The sequence below is a fragment of the Nothobranchius furzeri genome, chromosome 6 (assembly GCF_043380555.1).
Source record: "Nothobranchius furzeri strain GRZ-AD chromosome 6, NfurGRZ-RIMD1, whole genome shotgun sequence".
NCBI lineage: Eukaryota > Metazoa > Chordata > Actinopteri > Cyprinodontiformes > Nothobranchiidae > Nothobranchius > Nothobranchius furzeri.
Window position 1 is genome coordinate 68143506 of NC_091746.1, and position 20081 is coordinate 68163586.

At 40.9% G+C, this 20081-nt stretch overlaps 1 protein-coding gene across 11 annotated transcripts in view; it reads left to right on the plus strand.

Annotated features, from left to right (window-relative positions):
* dab2ipb (DAB2 interacting protein b) overlaps positions 1-20081 on the plus strand; it is a 262935-nt gene that overhangs the window by 139226 nt on the left and 103628 nt on the right. Inside the window, exon 1 of one of the 11 annotated variants that reach the window (XM_054744593.2) lies at positions 18589-18718. The exons of 9 other annotated variants lie outside the window; for them this stretch is intronic. The gene's annotated coding sequence lies outside the window, so the exon portion shown is untranslated. Of the gene's footprint in view, positions 1-18588; positions 18719-18748; positions 19153-20081 lie in introns of those variants that run through there. One more of the 11 variants, XM_015943235.3, reaches the window with a different exon arrangement.

Here is a 20081-nt window from a genome sequence, read left to right on the forward strand (position 1 = left end):
TGGCAGAGACAGATAGGTTTTTTATGCTTGTATAAATATTCCTTTTACACAGCAGACATACTGTTGCAGGAAATGCATGGGTATTGATTTTGTCTCATAGAGATTTTTCATTGAACATTGCCTCAAAGTGCATTATGATGTAGTAACATCACATTTTAACTGTAAAAAAAAAAGCCGTGGAAAAAAAATCAATTGTTTCACAAAAGAAAACATGCTGATATAAAAGGGACGGGAAAGACTCTTAAAGCCTTCATGAACATGCAATGGAACATCCATCTTCTACACGAAGAAGAACTGTTCCACATTGAAATGGAAAACTGAATGTTAGCCTGAAGTGTTCCTTGATGACAGAGCTGAACGAGTCTTTTACACTAAGAGCTCATCTGTCTCTGTAGAGCATTCAGGGAGAGGTGGAATGGGATGTGAACAACTGTCTATCACCAACTATGGCCGTGGACACACGTAGCCAGGTTTTTGTAAAACCGAATGTCCTCCCCCGCCCATCTACAAAAAACCTGGGTCAACACCACCTCACAAAAGATTCCAGTCCATTGTGAAGCACGTTCGTAGGCATGGCAAGCCTGTAGGTGGCATTAGTTTTTGAAACAATCTATTTTGGTGCCGTGTTTCTTCATTTTAGTGTGGATTACAGGCCAAACCATGGAAAAATATAGTAGTCTTGTGGGATACTCAGCTACGTATTTACAGGCTCTTAATCACCTTCAGGTTGTGTCCATTGACTGATTCACGTTTCGTTATTTAGTTTAGTTAGTCTGCTGGCAGCTGTAGTACACTGCAACAAAAAGGCTTTAGAACATGGGTGTCAAACGTACTGCTTGTGGGCTAAACTTGCCCCACAAGGGGGTTCAATGCTGGATGAATTTTGAAATGAAGAAAAAGAGTGCATAAAAAACTATAAACTGAAATTTCTTAATAAAAGGCCATCCTTCTACTAGGGGTGCATTGTGTGAGTCAGAGTAGAAGAACTACGGGCAGCGAAGTTAGCTACAGTTTCACCAAGGCTGAGGTTGTTCATGATGTTTTGTAAAAAGAAATGTTGTCAAATGTTCTAATGCATGTGTTCTTTGCACAAAAACAATGAGACAAACAAGGACTTATTGTGCTTTATAGGTAATTATGATTGTACTGGCTCAGCCCACTTGACATCTGATCAGGCTGGATGTTAGTCTGTCAAGCCATCCTATATGTGTAGTCTGGTCACGGTCCACTGACAGCTCTAAATCGTGGGGCGGGATCTACGGTTGTCTTTCAAACTGTCTCCACATGCAATTGGATCAGGGGCGTGGTGAAAGATTAGGAAGATTCTAAGGGCCCACAGCTGTCAGGGGCCCAAAAAAGTTTCAAAGTTGAATAAAAAAATTAAGTTAAAAAATCACAAGTACATTACTTTGCAGTATTTTTTCTCATTTAAGACATTAAACAAACAGTCTTTTAGTATTTATGAAAAGTATATTTATTCAGAGGTCCCTACTTTATTTTGACTGATTAATTTGACCCCCCCCCCCCCCCCATGGCATAAAATGGTACAGTCCACCTGGCCGAGGGGGGCGTGTAGCAGCCAAGGCCAGCTCACGCAGCAGTCAGGCAGCCAGAGAGCGCTGCAAAGTCTGGGTCACAGAAAAGGAAAGAAAGAAAGGAGAAAGAGGACAGGCAGAAGAGAGAGCGTCAGTATGTCACACAGTTTTTTCTCAAAGAAAGGTGGGTTTAGTTAGTGAGTGGTTAAATTCAACCTGTTTGCTAGCTCTGATATCCACAGTGAGAGGAACTATGTTTCATCCAATTATGGTAAATGGGTTGTCCTTGTCCCTACCAGAATCAGCAGCTGGTGATATGTCAGCAGGTGTCCCCTCACAACCCAATGAACCTCAAGAAGGTGAGCAATGTAGCATGTTAGCTAGCAGCCTCATTTAAGGGGGTCTGTGGGGATCACTTAAGGCTCTCTTCTCTATCAGTACTATTACAAAGGAATATAAAAAGGCTATTTTGGGTGACAAACACATTGTTTTCCCACATAATGATAATTATATATATTAATCAGTAAAAATGTATAGATTGTTTTTGATGCTGGGCAGGTTGAAGCATTGTTATTTAGTCTGTTAATGTAATATAAATTACTGTGAGATTATTACTGTGAAGCACCTTTTTGAAGGCACCATACAAGAAAAAAAAACTTCTTCATCTACTAAATACCTTGAAATGAAATGTTTTGAATCTGACTGAATTATGGGAGGTTTTACAAGACGTAATTTGTTCATGTAGCTTTTAGAACACAAACCAAAAATTAGTAATTTCCAAATTATTCATCAGAGAACAAAAATGAAACAAAAGCTATTATTAATTGTAATAAATAAACTTAATATAACATTGAACACAATAAAATATGAAATCTAGTATTGATCGTTATCGAGCATTAATAATTATATCACTGTAAATAATAAATCTTGCTGTGTACAATCAAGGCTGAATATATTTTTAGCTTTTTTTTGTTGTTGAGAAAAATGGGTTTCTAGAGACTTGTATACGTATTCATGCAAAGTTGTCCAACTTTAAAATTTTATGTAACCCTAACTGACTCCGGTTTGAACTGTGTGCTTATTCATTTTGTGTCTATGAGGAAGCCGTGGAGACTTAATAAAGAAGTCACCTTGTGAGCAGTGAATCCTTAATTTTTGTCAGTTATACAGAAATACTTGATTTCAAGAGGAAAGACAGCTGAAAATGTAGTTAAGTAAAGCTTTGACACAACATGGAAATTTAATTAGATATCCAAATTTGAATTTTATCATCCAATAAAATTTTTGAATAAATAAACACATTTTAAGGGAGTAATAAGGAAAAGGAGATTAACACCTTTCAGCATGTGCATTTCCTGCTTTTTCCAGCAGTGACATTGCTAATTCGCTAATTCTGTTGAAGGAAATTCACTGTTTAATGAGAGACAGCTGGTGAAAATGATATGTAAATAAGTAAGAATGCATGTAGACCTACATAATTAAGCAAAACTGAAACACTAATATAAAGTATATATATTATATTTTTTCTCCCTTCGAATCTGGGAGGGTGGAACCCCAGCTCCAGCTATGTACGAGCCCCAGGGGGCCCAACTTGATATTTTTTCATGGGGCCCAAAATCTCTGGCAGCCCCCCTGAATTGGAAAACACATAATGTGATGTACTCACTGGTAAGAATGTTTGTCAGTGAGGCAGTCTGCCATACACTGTCAAAGAAGATGCAAACAAATCCTTTTTTCTAAATAAAATTAAATACCTCTATCTGTTTTTGAGTCAAAGAAAAGCTCAAATCAAAATAGTTGGTGCCAAAACCATTTCAAATGTGCTGTCGCCATCTTTGTATCCGTAACATTCCAAGTGCTGTAATTGGCCCACCATACCAATGGAGCGATGTGATTGGACCGCTATAGAGCTGTGGCCATCTTGATTTTGCTCAGGCGTAGTAACATCCTGCCCACCTGGCTGATACTGTGCTGGGATTCGTCCACTCAACCAATAACGCGCGGTGATTGGACCGCTACAGATGTCAGTCAACGGGGCAGTCTGCCATTACATCATGGAATAACTACATAAAACATTGGACAAACATAAAATATTCCATAAAAATGCGCAGTGATTGGCCAGCAACAATACCTGCTGGAGCTGCAAGGTTTCAATGGTGCGTTGCTAGACCGTCAGTTTAACTTCGGCAAATGACAGTCTAAATTCTAGGCTAGCTGGATGTAGCCTCTGAACCAGCATGACATTGACGCCCCTAAGAATCCTGATTTTATCAAAGACTTCCATTTATTGTAAGAAATCTTCAAGTTACAAGTTAGAAAAATCAGCTAATATTACCTGAACAAAGGCAGAGATGTTGCAGAACTCCCTGACCAACCTTGGTCTCACAAAAAAGAAAAACACACTGTTATTGATTTATATTACTAATAATAATTAGCCTAGTTACTGAGTACAGCAATTAGCAAATCCCACTGGTTCTCTAGGAGGCAGCTGGAACAGGGATACGATCATCTTAGGTGTGTTCTTGCTGTGTCTTTCTAAATCCATGCTTTCGTTCTTTTTTAAACACAGAAACAGTTTTGTTTACCTGTTTGTAGCTACAGTTTTGCCGACGGCTGCTGGCAGCCGTCGGCAAAACTGTAGCTACAAACAGGTAAACAAAACTGTTTCTGTGTTTAAAAAAGAACGAAAGCAGGGATACGATGTATGTGACATAATTTGAAGAGCTGAGCTCCATCTTTGAGAATGTAGCAAAACACAAGACGGGACAGTACGTCTTCTCATGCTCATGAGCTCCAGATTACTAGGAGACATTCAACAGTTGTTACTTCACTATTGTGATCCACTACAAGGAATCCAAGCCATTGCTAATGTTCCTGATACTACTATTAATAATAATAATACATAGAACTTATATAGCGCTTGTTTAGGGCACTCAAAGACTCTTTCATGCACTCTCACATTCACAAACTGTTAGTGATGGTAAGCCTGGGTCGTGGCTCCCGGGGTTAGCTTCAGGTTAGCTTGTAGCTAGTTCGACCGGGTGCCGTCAGTTGATCCCAGCCTTAGAGCCCCACCCTCAGCTCCTCCTCTCTTACCTTTCATGGAATTGTCTGGGCTTGACGGAACCTGTGACACGGTCAAAATGGCGGTGGTGGCCACCTCCCATTTTAGCACAAAAACTTGTTATTGGAGCCTATGGAAACCCTTTGTCCTTATATTAATGTCGATGGTACACACATGTGCTCACATGGTGCTCTCATAAGTATGGACTTGGGCACATTCAACACAGGTCTTAAGGCTGTGGTGGGCACTTAATGCACTGTGATTTATTATCGTGTGATTGTTCAGTTAAACAAAGTTGATTATATATTTCTTCATCAGGTTGACGCAGTGATAGCTTGATCTTGTAATATTGTTGTTGTTTCCCTTTTTTTCTCTTTCTGCAGGTCTAGAAGCAGACTCTTGTTCATTATTGTTTATTTATTAGTTCAGCTTATGTTGCAGACCCTAGACCTATGGGTCTCTGTAAGTAAGTCAATGTATTTAACACAGTTGTTAAATTTGTATTACACTTCTGCCGGTGATTCTTTCTAATTGTATTGCTACTTGAAATAAAAATCAATATTTACCTTTAATTGAACAAAAAATGCATTATTTTCATAATATCAAAGTCAAGAGGGATTAATTTCAACGTGTTTTTGGGGAGCATTTCAGTATAGCACCACTACAATCCCTCCAATTTGTAACAAAATTATCCCCCGAAGCATTCCTTGTGGTGTTGACACCTGCTCAGCTGGTGGGGGTTTTGTAGCTCCATTGATGTTTAACACTGCTGGGGTGTCTGTGAGCCTGGGCAAGTTTGCCAAGGGTCTCCCGTCTTTCATTCCCTTCCCTTGGTAATGAGCTGTAATGGATGGGGCCTGGAGCGTGACAGGAATACATAGGACTCCATCAAGGCAGTGCCCTGCACATCCTTTAGAAAGACTGCTCAGTAGGCATGCAGCTTGCTCATTTACTCCATACCTCTCTTTTCTTTTAATCTGAATCACTCAGAGGCGTTTTAGTTGGTTGTCATGAGGTGAGATTACTTTTACAACAAATGGTGCAACTTAATCAGAGCGTAGTAAATCTTTGTATTTTGGAAAAATGCCGAGGAAAATGGTAAATTTAACGTTTTTGAAGGACAAATGGGGTAAAAACTCAATCATATCAGTGTAAAGGGGAGTTTAGGAACACTGTTGAACATACTAGAAGCACCTTTTTTAAGTTCTGCTGAGAGCATCTGTATTTACTTTAAAGAACGGGCAAGAACTTGATACAGTAAGACAAATTCTCCATATAGAAAGGCCCTGCATAAACAAGGGGAAGTGCAGACACATAAACGTTTGAGCAACACTGCACATTGATCTTCAAAACCCTTAAAGGAGCCACTAAATTGCTTCGATGAGGGCTCTAAATGCTTTCTAGCAACTTTCACTCGTCTGAAATGCCCCTCAACATCCCTTTCCGTCATTTTTGTTGTTTGTGCTGCATCTTTGTTGCAGCCCTCCACTCCGGCGTTTACTCTGCCATGGACAAATAAAAGACCTTCTACAGCCTTCATCAGGACAACATTTCTAGGAGTGTTAAAAAAGAACTTTTGCTGTATGTTTTGAATCCCCACCATTAATATAAAGGGTTGTTTGTCTTTAATTATGCTGTAGGAGGGCACATGGCGCAGTAAAGCAGGGCTTCACAGCAGTAGGCTTGGAAACGTCCCTTTAGTTTTAAACACAATAACACCATTGGTAAATATACATTTAATCATAACCACAAATTAAAAAAGCGGATTTTTCGGCTAAGTTATGGAACCTCACTGTTTAAAGGGAGAAGGTCTACATCTTCTGCCACCATCTGCTGATCCAACATGTTCTGAAAAAAAGTTTGAGTTTCAGCATCATCCTTTCTCCTTTTTGTCGAGTAAAGAAGCCTTGATTTAGATAGCTAAACCTGTTCCCAGCCTACAGGTCCTCCCTGTTCTAAATGGTCTGATCCAAGTTGCATCTGTTGCTAATTCCTTGCAAAAACAGTCAGCATTTGCATTGTAAATATCAACTTTTTACATGTCCATGGATGCAAAATACAAAAGCCCCACAAGACCCTCATTACTGTGCAGTATTGCTTAGTTTACTACTGTTGTCTTGTAATACTTTAAAGCTTTTCTGATTTTGTTTAATGGAGAGTTGTTTTATTCATATGTTAAGCCACTGAAATCTCACTGATGAAAACTGTAAGTCTCACTGGGTTGTAACGTTTGACAACAAATTTACTTGCAATTTAGTCACTGTGTTTCACAAAGTTGTTCGCATTATGGTCACCAACTCCCCCAGAATTTGTTTCAGACTCACACAAACTAGAATTAAAGGTGCAACATGTTAGAATGCAGTAAGAATGACACCATGTGGTCAAATTTGGTTACTGCAGCTATTTTTTCTAAGCAAAAATTATTTTCTCACTACCGTTTCACGAGTTTCCTGGCTAGTGCCAGAAGATTCTAGATGAAAAATCAAAACAAGCAATGTACAGTAAGTTGATAAGTAAATATGTTGTTATATCTGGTGTTAGCACTCTTGGATGTTGTACGGTAAGGAGCACTTACTACCATTATTATGGTAGATTGTCTTTGGCATTACAGGAAGTGTTGTTTGCCGTCTTGCTGTTATAGTTTTGAACAGCTCATTAAAGAAACTAAAATGATTCATTATTCACTTCACACATACATTTTTTCTGTAATACTGAGTTGTTGGCAAAGCTTAAGATATTGTTAGTGTTAACTCCTTCCTTCTATTTCTTTGTTAGCAATATTAGCTCAACTGTAGCCTCTAACTTGCTTCACCCAATATTAAAATAAAACAAAAGGATGCCATGGCTTCTTAGGAGTACAAGAAGTAACTTCTGGGTCGCTCCTAGTTACTGGCTTTGATTCTTTAAACAGCTCTGAAGCTTTTTGTCTGCTAGTGTTGAATTACAAAAGCATGCGCTGCATCGTTAACTCCGTGCAGGCTTGGGAAACCTCACGGGTTCCAGGTTGTAGTTACAATGGCCCTCTTTTGGTTTTTGGGGGTTTTTTTTTGCAAAGGAGAAAAACTGACAAGTAGGGATGTCACAGTTCTTTCTCCCAGCGGTAAACCCTGATAAAAATGTTGACATTAATAATAACCGTCTTGTTTTAAAAAACTATATTATCTCGGTGGATTACCATGGCCGCAGAGTAGGTGCGGTGACCCTTACCAGCTACCGTCGCATCTGCTGAAGTTGCCACACATGCGTACTTTGTAATACACAACCAAAACTTTCTTGAAGCTAAAGCTGAAATGATGGCAGAAGGAGGAGACGGCAGCGCTCATAACATCTATCAACCCTCAAACAAGAAAAAGTCAGAAGTAAGTACATTTGTTAGATCAATCAATCAATACTTTATTAATCCCAGAGGGAAAAGATATCTGAAGAATGCCGAGGGACAGTTGATAGAAGACGGCTATCCTGTTTGCAGATTGTGCAGGAAAAAATGTCTGTGAAAGGCAGCAACACTTCAAATCTCATGACACGTCTGCGTGACCATCACCCACAGCTCTACCATCAATGCAAGGCAAGTTAACGTTAGCAATTTAGCTAAAATGCGTGATATAAGAACTTTGGATTGAGGGAGAATGCAATGAGTCGCCCTATAGTGCAGCCGCAGCACCCACTGCCAGCACGTCGCTGACATCCCCATATTGACGTGACCCTATGCATTACGGGGTTCCCAGGGAGCAGAGAAGAGCTGGTCTCTCTTTGCATTAATATGAATTTAACAATGATTACTGCGTAATGATGTCATGGTCTGAGTCTGCGTCTCCCCTCATGTTTCTCCTTATGTTCTCCATCCCTCTCGAGGTTCTCCTTTTGTGTCTTCTAGCGCCCTCATGTGTCCTTGTCTGCGTCTTCCTCTTGTGTTTCCTGGTGTTCCCCATTTGCCCCCAGATCTTCAGCCCTCTAGGTTTCCCCCTCCCAGTGCTCCCGTGGCCCCCTTTTAGTCACGCCCCTGTAGTTTTCTTTCTGTAGTGTTTTTCCTCTAGTTTCAGCTCCCCTCCTCAGAATATTAGTTATGTTTGCTGCCCTTCTGGTCTTTAGGGTTTTCTCTCAGGTCATTTTCCTTTAGCTACAGCTGTTCATATTATTTAGTCTCTCTAGTGTGTTTTTCCCATCGGTGTTTGAGGTTTTTTCCCCCTCCTTAGATTATTGGTTATGTTCCTGCTCTTCTTGTCTTTAGTTTTTATTCTTAGGTCATGTTTGTTTCCTCCCTAATTAGTAATTGAGTTCACCTGGTCTCTCTCTCCCCACACACCTGCAGCCCATCTCCCTCTCATCCTCCCCTGTGTATTTAACCCTGTCTGTGTCTCAATGTCTTTGTTGGTCCATTGTTTCTGTCATACTCGTTCTCGTTTGCTCTCCAGTGTTTCCAGTGCTTCAAGTGTCTCTAGCCTCTAGTGTTTTTTGGATCTCTATTGTTTTCATTTGGATTTTTGGTTTTTTGGTTCCCTGCCTTTTGGATTATTCCCTAAATAAAGGATTTTATGTTCATCATCTACCTCCTGCCTGGTTCATCTGGTCCTCTGCATCTTGGGTTCTAACTTCCTCCTGAACCAACTCGTGACAAATGACATCTTTTCAAATCTGCAAAGCCCACTGGAAGGACACAAACCGAGGACAGTATTTTCCTGATATTTAGCATTTATTTTAGCCTGGCCTACCAGACTCGTCCTCTGTTTAATTCTACAAAGGGAATGTCCCATAAGGAAGCATGGGGCTGGCTGGCTAGGTTTATTTAGCTGTCCAAAAATATAACATGTTTCTGGTGCTATAACTAGTACATGTGATACCCCAAAATGATAAAAAAAAAAACATATCATGAAATAGTAAATAGGAGTCGGAGATTTAGATTTTTTATTTAAAAAGTAAAAGGAGCTGTCCAAGAAATTAATCAAGTAAGGGTAAAACAGTATTTGATTAGAAGGCTACTTGAGTACTGAGTATCATTTGATCTCATGCTTTTAAATGATGACATCAAACAGACGAAAAATAAGAAGTTATGGGCAAATTTTGGTATTTTAAAGACTAAAAGGGGGAAAATGTAAACAAATAAACAACATAATTACAAAATAACAAATTTTAGGCTAAATTTAGACAAACTGAGGACAATTTTTTCGTGATATACAGGATTTATTTAGTTGTCTGAAAAAATTCTGCGATAATACCGAAAACCGTGATAATTCTGGTCACGTTAACCGTGAGGTAAAATTTTCACACCATGACAAGCCTACTCCCCAGCCAGCTGAGAATAAAATCTGTTTTAGTATAACCTTCCTTCAAACATGATTGAGACATTAGACTGATTAATGATTATCTCACTATAGAGTTCTTACACTTTGCTCCTTTAAGTAAATTAAATTTCAGATGCACATGAGACTCACTTGTTTGAGAGGGGGTACAGTTTTTTTTTGACGATATTCAAAATTCAAAGTGTTCCTATAATTCTAGGCCTCTTGAATATGGGTGACTAGCTAAAGCTCTAGGAGTATCTAATGTAGCATATCAAAAGGTCTGTGCCGCCTGCTTTCCTATGTAAATTAGTACTGGCCACAGAGAAGGTTCATTCTGAGAAATGCTGGTTTTACATCATCAGCATAGACACACACCCTTTAATTTGGATGTCCCAACTCACCTTAATGTCAACAATATATAAATGTTGATGCTGCTAATGCTAACTGCAGAAAAATGCTAGCCTGAACTACCGCAAATGCTGGTGTGAGCTAATGCTAATGTCCTTGTTGGACGAGAGGAAAACAACAAAGAAGAGTGGCAGAGCACACATGTAACGTTCCAGGATGTTCTGGTAGTATCCAGATTTCAAATAAACGTCAGATAGATCTATAGCTTGCCTACTAAGTTATTTGTATGTTATTTACGATTATACACAGCGTCTCTAGCTTCAGGCAGCATCAAAGAGCCATAGGGGTAACCCGGCCCCTCAGCATGCTGCTCATTTAATATTCATGTCCTGGCCAACTGTGCGGATTAAGCACCCTTTCCATTGTAGGGCTTTATTATGGGGATGTATCTGGCCTTGTAATTCAGTATATTTACAGCAAGAGTGATTTCAAGGCACTTCACAAAGTAAACACTCCAAGTGGTTGTGCTTATCAGTGCATTGAGTTCAGTTTAGTATTCCAACTACTTAAAAGTTTTCTATTTAAGGAAACCCAGCGGATTGCGTCGAGTCACAGACTTGCAGCATCCACTCTGTTGTGTCAGTGACTTTACAGCTACCCCTCATACTAAGCATGCGTGTAGCAACAGTGACTACGTTTACATGCAGCCAATATCCGGGTTATGATCGGGTTAAGGTCGGTATTCGGGTTTCTGAGTTGATCAGAATAACCCGTTTACAAGCATAAATAGAAAGAGTTACCCCTAACTTGCATAACCCGATTTAAATGCGGACGTTGGGGTAGCGTCAGGACGTGTGGACTACGTCAAGACGCAATATGCGTCATATTTTGCTGTCTCTGTACTTTCGGCCGTCAACAAAAGACATAATGTTCATATTTTTCACCAGACCGATGAAGACAGAGGTTTCCTCGTCACTCCAAAAGTGTGGTGCTGTGCCGCGACTCGCCATATTGCTCCCAACTTGTTGTTTACTTCTGGTGTTCTGGCGCGTACAAGGCGTCTCGCTACTCAAAAGACCAAGATTCCTTGCGAACAGAGCATGTGCAGAACACACGCTTTGATGGGGATATCCCGGTATGCGTTTACACGACCAAACATTCGGGTTAGAAAAGAGTTACCCCAGGTGTAGTAACTGGGTTTTTAAAAACCCGGTTATGAGCATATCCGGGTTTTTGGCGGTGTTTACATGGCCGTGCGGAACCGGGTTATTGTGAATATTCGGGTTTTAAAAGGGTTACTGGCTGCATGTAAACACACTCAATAATGGAAAGACTCCCTTTATCAGGGCACACGGTCCAGTCTGAGTCCCAACATAATAAACAGCAGCTCAAAGAACAGTTTACATCAACAAAGTTACTCTAGGACACAACGCAAGAGTCATGTGACTCACACAAACACAACTTGATATCCAGACATTATTATTAATCTGCTGTAGTGAATTTGTTTTTCCTTGCTCACGTCATTAAGCCCAAACTGAACATTTGGCTGTGAATGTTCGACACAAAGACTTCGCATGAAATGGGGGTAAAGTAGCCAAAGTCCTAAGGAGAACTTTAAAAGATGAAGAAAACTCAGATAAATGCCAATTTAAAAGATTACACGTTAATTAGGCTGACTGAAGGAAAAACAATGAAATGAAAGGTTGTTTAAATGTGTGCATCGCACTACTCGTAGTGCTTCTTGGACTTTTCTGTATGCATTTGAAAAAGAGCACACTAAGCTTAAAAAATGATAAAATGCAATTTAAATGGTCGTGTGTTTTCCTAATTAAATCTTATTTGGGTTATTTCTGGATGTAAACTTCTAAAATACATCAAATTCCAGGAAGCCTTTACAGAAATGCACGAGTGTATGCGTGTTTGAAACCCTGAAAATATATTAGACAAATTCTATCTCCCATTTGGTGTTCTGCCTTCTTAGAGCTGCCATTTATAGGTTTATTCTAAGAAAATTCTACCTAAAAGTTATGTATTTTTTACTGGAAATTCTTAAAGTGTGTAAAGTGCTTAAGTGTGTTCAGAAACGTTGCTGAACGTGGGTGTGCATCGTGCACCTGTGATGAAGCTCAGTTAGTGTGACTGAAAGCTCTGTTAGAAAACGTACTTCAAAATACGGGTATGGACAAGGGTACCGCGCCCTCCTTACTGCAGTCTAACTCTTACACACCTCCATAGAAACCGCATCTTCTCAACGTTACATCACGCATCCCTGCAGATGATGGAACACGGCTGTGTAACTGTAAGGTACATTTCTTATTCTTCTTGTGGAGACCGACCCACACTTGTAAGGACCAAACTTCATGAATAAGATAACAGTGTGTGTGTGTGTGTGTGTTGTTCTGTAACTAAAATATTAGTTTTAGGGTACGTGTTTACACCTCCTATAGTATTCAGACTAACACAGACAGCGTTTGTGTTTATAAAAGACAGGATTTGTAGTTTTCTTTCTAGAGTTGCTAGAAAAAAGGCACGCCACTCAATGTGGTCCCCTCTCAGGCTTGTTGATACACTACAGTGAATGTTCACTACATCAAGGGCATCGAACCAAGTGATGTGTAAAAGGGAGAGAGGTGATGCAGGTTTTATAAACTGATGTTTTCTCTAAATGTTGCTGTAGGATGGGCTGAACATCTTCCTTTTGGCATTCTAACTCTCCTACTTTCAGACTTTGACATATGACGTGGCAGAGGGAGGTTGCAAGTTGGATTCCCACTCAGTCTGTTAATATTGTTGTGTCCTTGGGCAAGACACGTAACCCTCCTTGCCTCCTGGTGGTGATTGGAGGGACTGGTGGTGTCTGTGCACCACAGCCTCCCCTCTGTCAGTGTGTCCCGGGGCAGCTGTGGCTATAATGTAGCTCATCCCCACCAGGGTGTGAATTCACCCACAACCTGTGATGACTGAAAATGTTGTAAAGAGCCTTGGGGGGTAGAAGGTGCTATATCAAATACAGGCTATTTATATTGTAATGACCTGGCTGGGGTTGTAAGCCAGGTGCATTCTGGGTATTGTGTGATATGTGTTTCCTATCGTTCTGCTAGTTCCTATGTGTTGATTTGAGTGTTATGTTAATGTAAGCCACAGGGAAGGTGATGTGTGTTCTGTGGAGTGGGTTGAATTAGCATGGTTAACTGACACCGTGACTCTGTGTGGTAGGAGCGTGATAGAGGATCGGTGTCTGTAGCGTTACAAGGCGTTGAAGAAAATGCCTAATAAAGGTCTGTGTGAACCTCTACTGCCTCCTGCTGGTTGATTTGGGGACTATAAACCTGCCGCTGAGACGCTTGGGGTTGCTACAATATGTAACTTTATTTAAACCTGACACACACTTGAATGGTTTAAGCGTGGGCCATCAGGAGATTCGGACACTTGGATTGTGGATTAGAAAAGCCAGTCAGATCTGTGTCACACTGAAAAATAAACATGTGTGGATGCTAGAAGCTAACGTTAGCATTAGCAACTCCACAACACAGCAGAAAGGCTTTGCTTTTTGTGGAGATAAAGCATCAACCTTTGACAGCAAATTCAGTGGTGGAGTAGCTTTGCTCGTTACGTACGCTGGCAAGGTTCTTGTGATACCTAGCTTCAGAGGGGGAGAAAATGCCAACGTTTGGAAGGCGAGACACAATAGTTGCATAAAGAATAAATAAAGCATAAATCATTTTTTTGTCAGTGACTTTGTTCTTGGGATCGGTGGAGCCAAAATAAGAACAAAAATACAAATTTAATTATTTGTACTGCCCTGATCTCATTATGTTCTTCTGTTTAATAAACAATCACTCGTTGTTAGGATATGAACTAGATTTTATTATAACCATGCTAATATAAAATTTATTACATTTTGAATCCAATAAAGGAGAAAAACAAGTGACTTGTTAGCAATCAGTTTAAAATCAGCTGTTTTATGTCCTCATGACTTTGATTATAAATATGCAAAACACAGAGTTAATTATTGATCATTCCCCTTAAATTTGTATGCATGAAATGTGCTCTGTATGCTAATTTATGAAACCACCTCATTGATTTGGTGCATGGACTATTTGAGCATCATTAAAATGATGCTGATTGAGTTTTAGCAGCTGCTGCAGATGCAGGAATTAGCGCATTACAGGTGTGCAGCTAATTAAATAGATAAAAGATGGGCGGCTATTAGGTTTTGGTTTCCGTGTGGGAGGAGTGCTCGCTTTAGGGTTTGCTGATTAGATATTTGCTTTTTAGGATCTCCACTGATTGGATAATATGACAATACAAGTAAAATATACCAGCAGATTGTGGCTTTTTTGCTTTTAGGAGGTTTTCATCATGGAAGGAATCTCACCTACAGCTGACCTTCCACATTATTCCCTCTTTTATCAGCTGGAAAACTGAATTCACACCTTTTACCTGCATTCTGGAGGGGGTGGGAGGACATAGTGTTTATCAGCTGTGATCCAGACATGATGCAGATGGGAGATAAACAGCATAGTTCTGAAGGGTTTGCTTATCTGAAGCAGCTCTGCTGCAATTTATGCACATACAGCTTTCCACTGCAACGCACCTGCGCTGGACTATCTCGGTCTCACTGTGAGGAAGGATAATAAATGTCTAAACCGCACAAGTCCATGCTGAGATTTAATTAGAATTATTTTCACTCAGCTATTATGATCAAGTTAATCTGTTTAAATCAAGGATGTTATTATATATGTTTACAGGGCACCTTTTCTGCCTGTTAAATAGTTTTTGCCTGTATTTACTGTGTTGTATCAGAAATTAGCAGACGGGTTATTATTACTTGCCTATTTAGTTTTAGCATGATGTAACAGGACTCACTTTATTTATTACTAATTACAGAATCTCGTGCAGCTCTGACCCGCCCGTGTTTAGTTCTGGCTGATTCTACTTCACATCTTTTATATAATACAGGTGTTTAAACTTTTTAATGGATTTTTTAAAAATGTGAATTAGGAAGTAAAAACTTTGAGGCAGAAGCCTGGTTTTTCTAGGTTAATTAGCGGTTGGCAATGGTGAAGCTGTTGCACTCACAATAATAATGAAGAAAAGGTAGTTTTAAACTGGATTTCAGTCTGAAATGATACCTGCTTGTACAGTTTATGTGACTTTATTGAAATGTTGTTTTTAAAAAATATGGGATAAATAAATAAACAAATTACTTAATTAATTAAGTAATTTAATTAAAGGTCTGTTAACTGTGTCCCACTTCTAAAGGAAAACGGTTCATTACAGAGTCTTATTTTTATCGCGATCTATTAAAGGTGCAATTTGTGAGAACTCTACAGCGAAATGATCACATGACAGTAATGTCTCAGTCATGCTGGAAGGAAGGCTACACCGAGACGGATTTCATTCTCAGCTGGCTGGAGGGCTGTGAGTTTTTCTCCTTTGGAAAACAAACAAAAGCCAGACGTAATCACTGTTTACACTCTGAGTTTGTTAGATCGTCCAATCTGCTGAGAGCTAACGCATGCAGTGCAACATTTGTAATGCAACACCAGCAGGTAAAACTCTCCAGAGTTGTTTAAAAACCAAAGCCAGTTAACGGGTACGACCCAGAAGGTATTTCTTGTACCCCTAAGAGGCCACGGCTTCTTTTCGTTTTACTTTAATATCGGGTGAAGAGAGCTAGAGGCTAACGCCGAGATAACATCGCTAACGGTGAATTAGAATCAAAAAGTCTGCTCTAAAAATAACTTGAACTACTTTTTTTAAGTACAACTCGATATTACAGTGAAATGTGTGAAGTGAATGAGTCAAATGAGATGTTTTACTTCCTTTAATCAGAATTATAACAGCAAGACGGCAAACAACCAAACTTCCATTAATGCTGGAGACAAACTACCATAATAAGTGTAGTAAGTGCTCCCTACCTTAAAACACCTAAGAGTGCATAACAGCAGACATGTTTTTATCAACTTAGTGTCTGACTCAACTTTGCTTGTCATCTAGAATCTCCTGGTGTTGATCTGTAACCAGGCAGTGAGAGAGTGATGATTTTGATTAAAAACGGCCTGCAGTAATTACATTTGACCACCAGGATGACAGTCTTACAAACTGCACCTTTAAAATAAACTCTTGGGTCAAGATGCATTTTTTTGGTCAGTTGCAAACTCAAGTTACGCTTTCTTGAAAATCAAACTCAGAAATGTTTGTTTTAATTCATGAATTTAAAAAAACGTAAAAACGGGAACAAGAATTAAAAACTGGGTTTGGCTGAAACGCCTCTAAATGACGTGGCAGAGGGAGGTTGCAAGTTGGATTCCCACTCAGTCTGTTAATATTGTAGTGTTCAGTTAATGAATTCCAGCTCACAGACCATTCTGACCTTTTACTGGACTCTTTATCTTGTTTAACTCTCTTAAATCTGACCCTGAAAGCTGAAATACATATTTATGGTGCTGATTTTATTCCTTTGATTTGGTTATACTCAGTCAGGGCTGGCTCCTTCCTTTTATGCATTCATCGTCTTTCAGAGCTACAATCTACTCATTCACCAACCCCGCCCTTCTTTATTAAATTCAGTTCAACTCAGTTCAGTTCAGTTTACTTCTATAGTGCTAAACCAAGGCAAGAGTCGTCTCAAGGCACTTTACAAAGTAAACTATGGACGTAATTTTCACTTTAGAAGTGTGTGTGTGTGTGTGTGGGGGGGGGGGGGGGGGGTCTTTACAGTATGCTCTAATGGGAGACAGGCTTCAACACAAACAGTTGTTTTCTGCTTGGTCCTAGAGCTCAACCAGTGTCAATTTAATATAGCGTAATATTGTTTTTGGATGGGAAAGAGTGCAGGGGTCAAAACTTGACTTTGACATGCCCCCCCCCCCCCCCCCCCCCCACGTCCCCTCCAAAAATTACGTCCATGAAGAAAACGTTCCAGTTGAACATACTTAGCAGTGCACGGAGTTCAGTTCATTATGCCCGTTATGTATATGAAAAAATGTCCAAAACCCAATTCGTTTTGAGATAATTTTTTTATTCGAGACCTCTAGAAAGAAACAGGTGACCGGTGCTCGGGCACCTTTTGTAATGAATCCCACAGCACACCTGAGACGTGTTTTTTATTTAAAAGGTTATTGTCGGGTATTTTATATGCACCATGGTCCTTTACCTGAAATAACACACCCTACACAATTAGAAACAGAGGAGAGAGAGAGGAGGCCCAACCCCCCTCCGGAGTTTTCCATCGTCTCTCTCCCATATTACCTCTCCTCTATTACCTTTAAAGAAAGTCAAAGCACATACAGATCATTTGGTAAATTGTAACAAACTTTTAAACAGACAACAAACACACCCTCTGCAAAGCGTGACACTTTGCAGAGGGTGAGAGAATCAAACACAACAGACACGACCGCCGTTTCCTCTCACAATGAGTTAAAAACTATTTATTGGCACAAACACACCCGTCCACAAAAACTCCCTTGGTCTTAGAATGCACAGGAAACAAAAGAAATTCTTCAGATACTAGATCAATGAGTCTCTTGGTCTGGAAGAAACCCCCTGGTTTGGCTGGTTTGGCTCTATATGGTAGAACACAAAAACATTCAAATGTAACTAAGCACCTCAAGCAAAAAGGAGTAGACAGAAATTCCTGCAACCATGTGGAGTGCGGTGAACTCTGCGTGATATTAAGCTTTTATCCAACAGTTATGAAGAAGGTGTTCTACACTTCACACAAACTGTTGTTTGATCATTTAGGCCCTCACAAGATCTGTTGTGTAGGGGTCAGAGATAACATGAGGCGAGGGTGATGATGTCATATTCAGTGACATCACCACAGATGTGCAGAGTGTACACATTCAGCCCCCCCACCCCCCACCCCCACCCCCTTATCATTGTCCCCTGCCCAGGCCGCTATCCTCCTGTTCCAGGCTGCAACCTCTAGAAATAGCAACAGGCTCACCTGCTAACGCCTCACATCCCAGTCCACCCACCAGCAGCCCTTTTGACTGGTCCCCACTGGGAAAGTCAGTCTGTTAAAGCAGAGCTTTAGCTCACACTTCAGCCCCCACCCCCCCGGCCCTCCAGCTGATCTGTCCACATTACAAGCTGGTTAGGAGCGCACAAACCTCTCTGCTTCCAACAACAGCAGTGACAAAGAGGAAACACCTCTCACAGGACAAAGAACACACACACACACGCACACGCACGCACACGCACAGTGAAATCACACAGGGGGGCAGGGCCAAGCTAGGCTGTGCGGCACACACACACACACACACACACACACACACACACACACACACACACACACACACACACACACACACACACACACTGGCTCCTCCCTGTGTGAGCTGAAAAAGATGGGAGGTGCGGTCGATCACAGGGAGTTTATGGAAAGGGTTTAGTTAGGGGTGAGTTAGAGGAGGGGGAGAGGACAGCGGGGAGAGATATAAAAATGAATCTTCATCTTTTCCCAAACAAGGTCTGGGATACGGGTGAGTTCCATCTTCTGGAGTGAAAGGTCTAAACAGAGGAGGAGAAGAGGGTGTGTGTCCCATTTCAGAGACAACACAGGAAGTAGGGCATGCTCTGCACTGGGTGAGGTAAGGGAGGGTGGGAGAAAGAAAGGAGGAGAGGGAGAGCTTTGTGGAGCTGTTTTACTCCCCGCCCCTCGCCTTAAAGGAGCAGCAGGAGGAAAGAGAGACAGTCAGGGAGCGAAGGAGGACCAGGAGCATAACTCGGGAGGCGAGGGAGCGAGCAGCAGCAGTCTGCATCAGCAGCTGAGGGGAGAAAAAAAAATGGAGCTTTGATATTTCCCTCACCCATCTCTGCCTTCCTTCCCTCCGTCCTCCCCCTGCTGCTCTCTTCGTTCTGGCTCAGCCTCGGGTTCTCTCCGTGCGGTTGTTCTGTGAGAAGCTGATGATGCCTGGTGAGTGTCGTTCTGCTTTTCACATGTCACGCCTTGCCGTTCCCAGCGTGTTTACTTCTTGGTTTTTGTGCGTGAACGTGCGGCTGTGAGGGTGATGTGGACTCCGCCGCTAGATGCAGATGCCTCTGTCTGATACTCCAGCTGTGTTCCACTCCTCTGCTTCCTCCTGTCAGTGACAATGCAAGGGAGACACACACACACACACACACACACACACACACGCTTGTGCATTTTCTTTATTCAGGATGCTCCATCACTGTTCTTGTGCAATTGCTTTCAAAATCCTAATTACTTAGCATTCTGGCTCGGGCAGGGCATTTGTTGTGGCATATTTACACAAGCCAGTGATGATTAGACTTTTTTTTTCCTTTTCTTTCATTTTGTTTATGCCTACATTTAGAAAAGCCACACAAAGCTGTTCTGTGTGATGGGGAAGCAGCCAGCTAACACAAATCAGATGACTGGGCCACGCTGTGAGGTCAGCTGCTGGTTTCAGCCAACATTTTCAGTCCAAGTGGCTGCTGGAGCTGGATGGCAGCTCAAAGATGGCTCAATTTACCCCAAAAGCTTCATGTCATTTGTGCAATCACTTCCTCGAAACCTCTGGGAATCACTGTCGCTGCATTTCATTTAAGTCATCTCCAGTCGATTTTTTTACGAATTGTCACATCACCTAACGCAGTTTTTTATTTTTTGCCTTTTTAATGTTACTTTTAACATTATCTTGTCTTCTGGTGATTGTTCCTAATTTGAATGTGTGTGGTTTACACGCAGGTTTACAGCTGCAGCTGGAATCTCATGGCCGATAAACGTCCTGTACACGCCACTTACACGCATTCAATTAGTCCGCAGCCTCACGTCAAGTATGATTAATGCTGCTGCACAGTTTCCATTTAAATATTAAAACCACTGATGAAACAGCAGAGCTG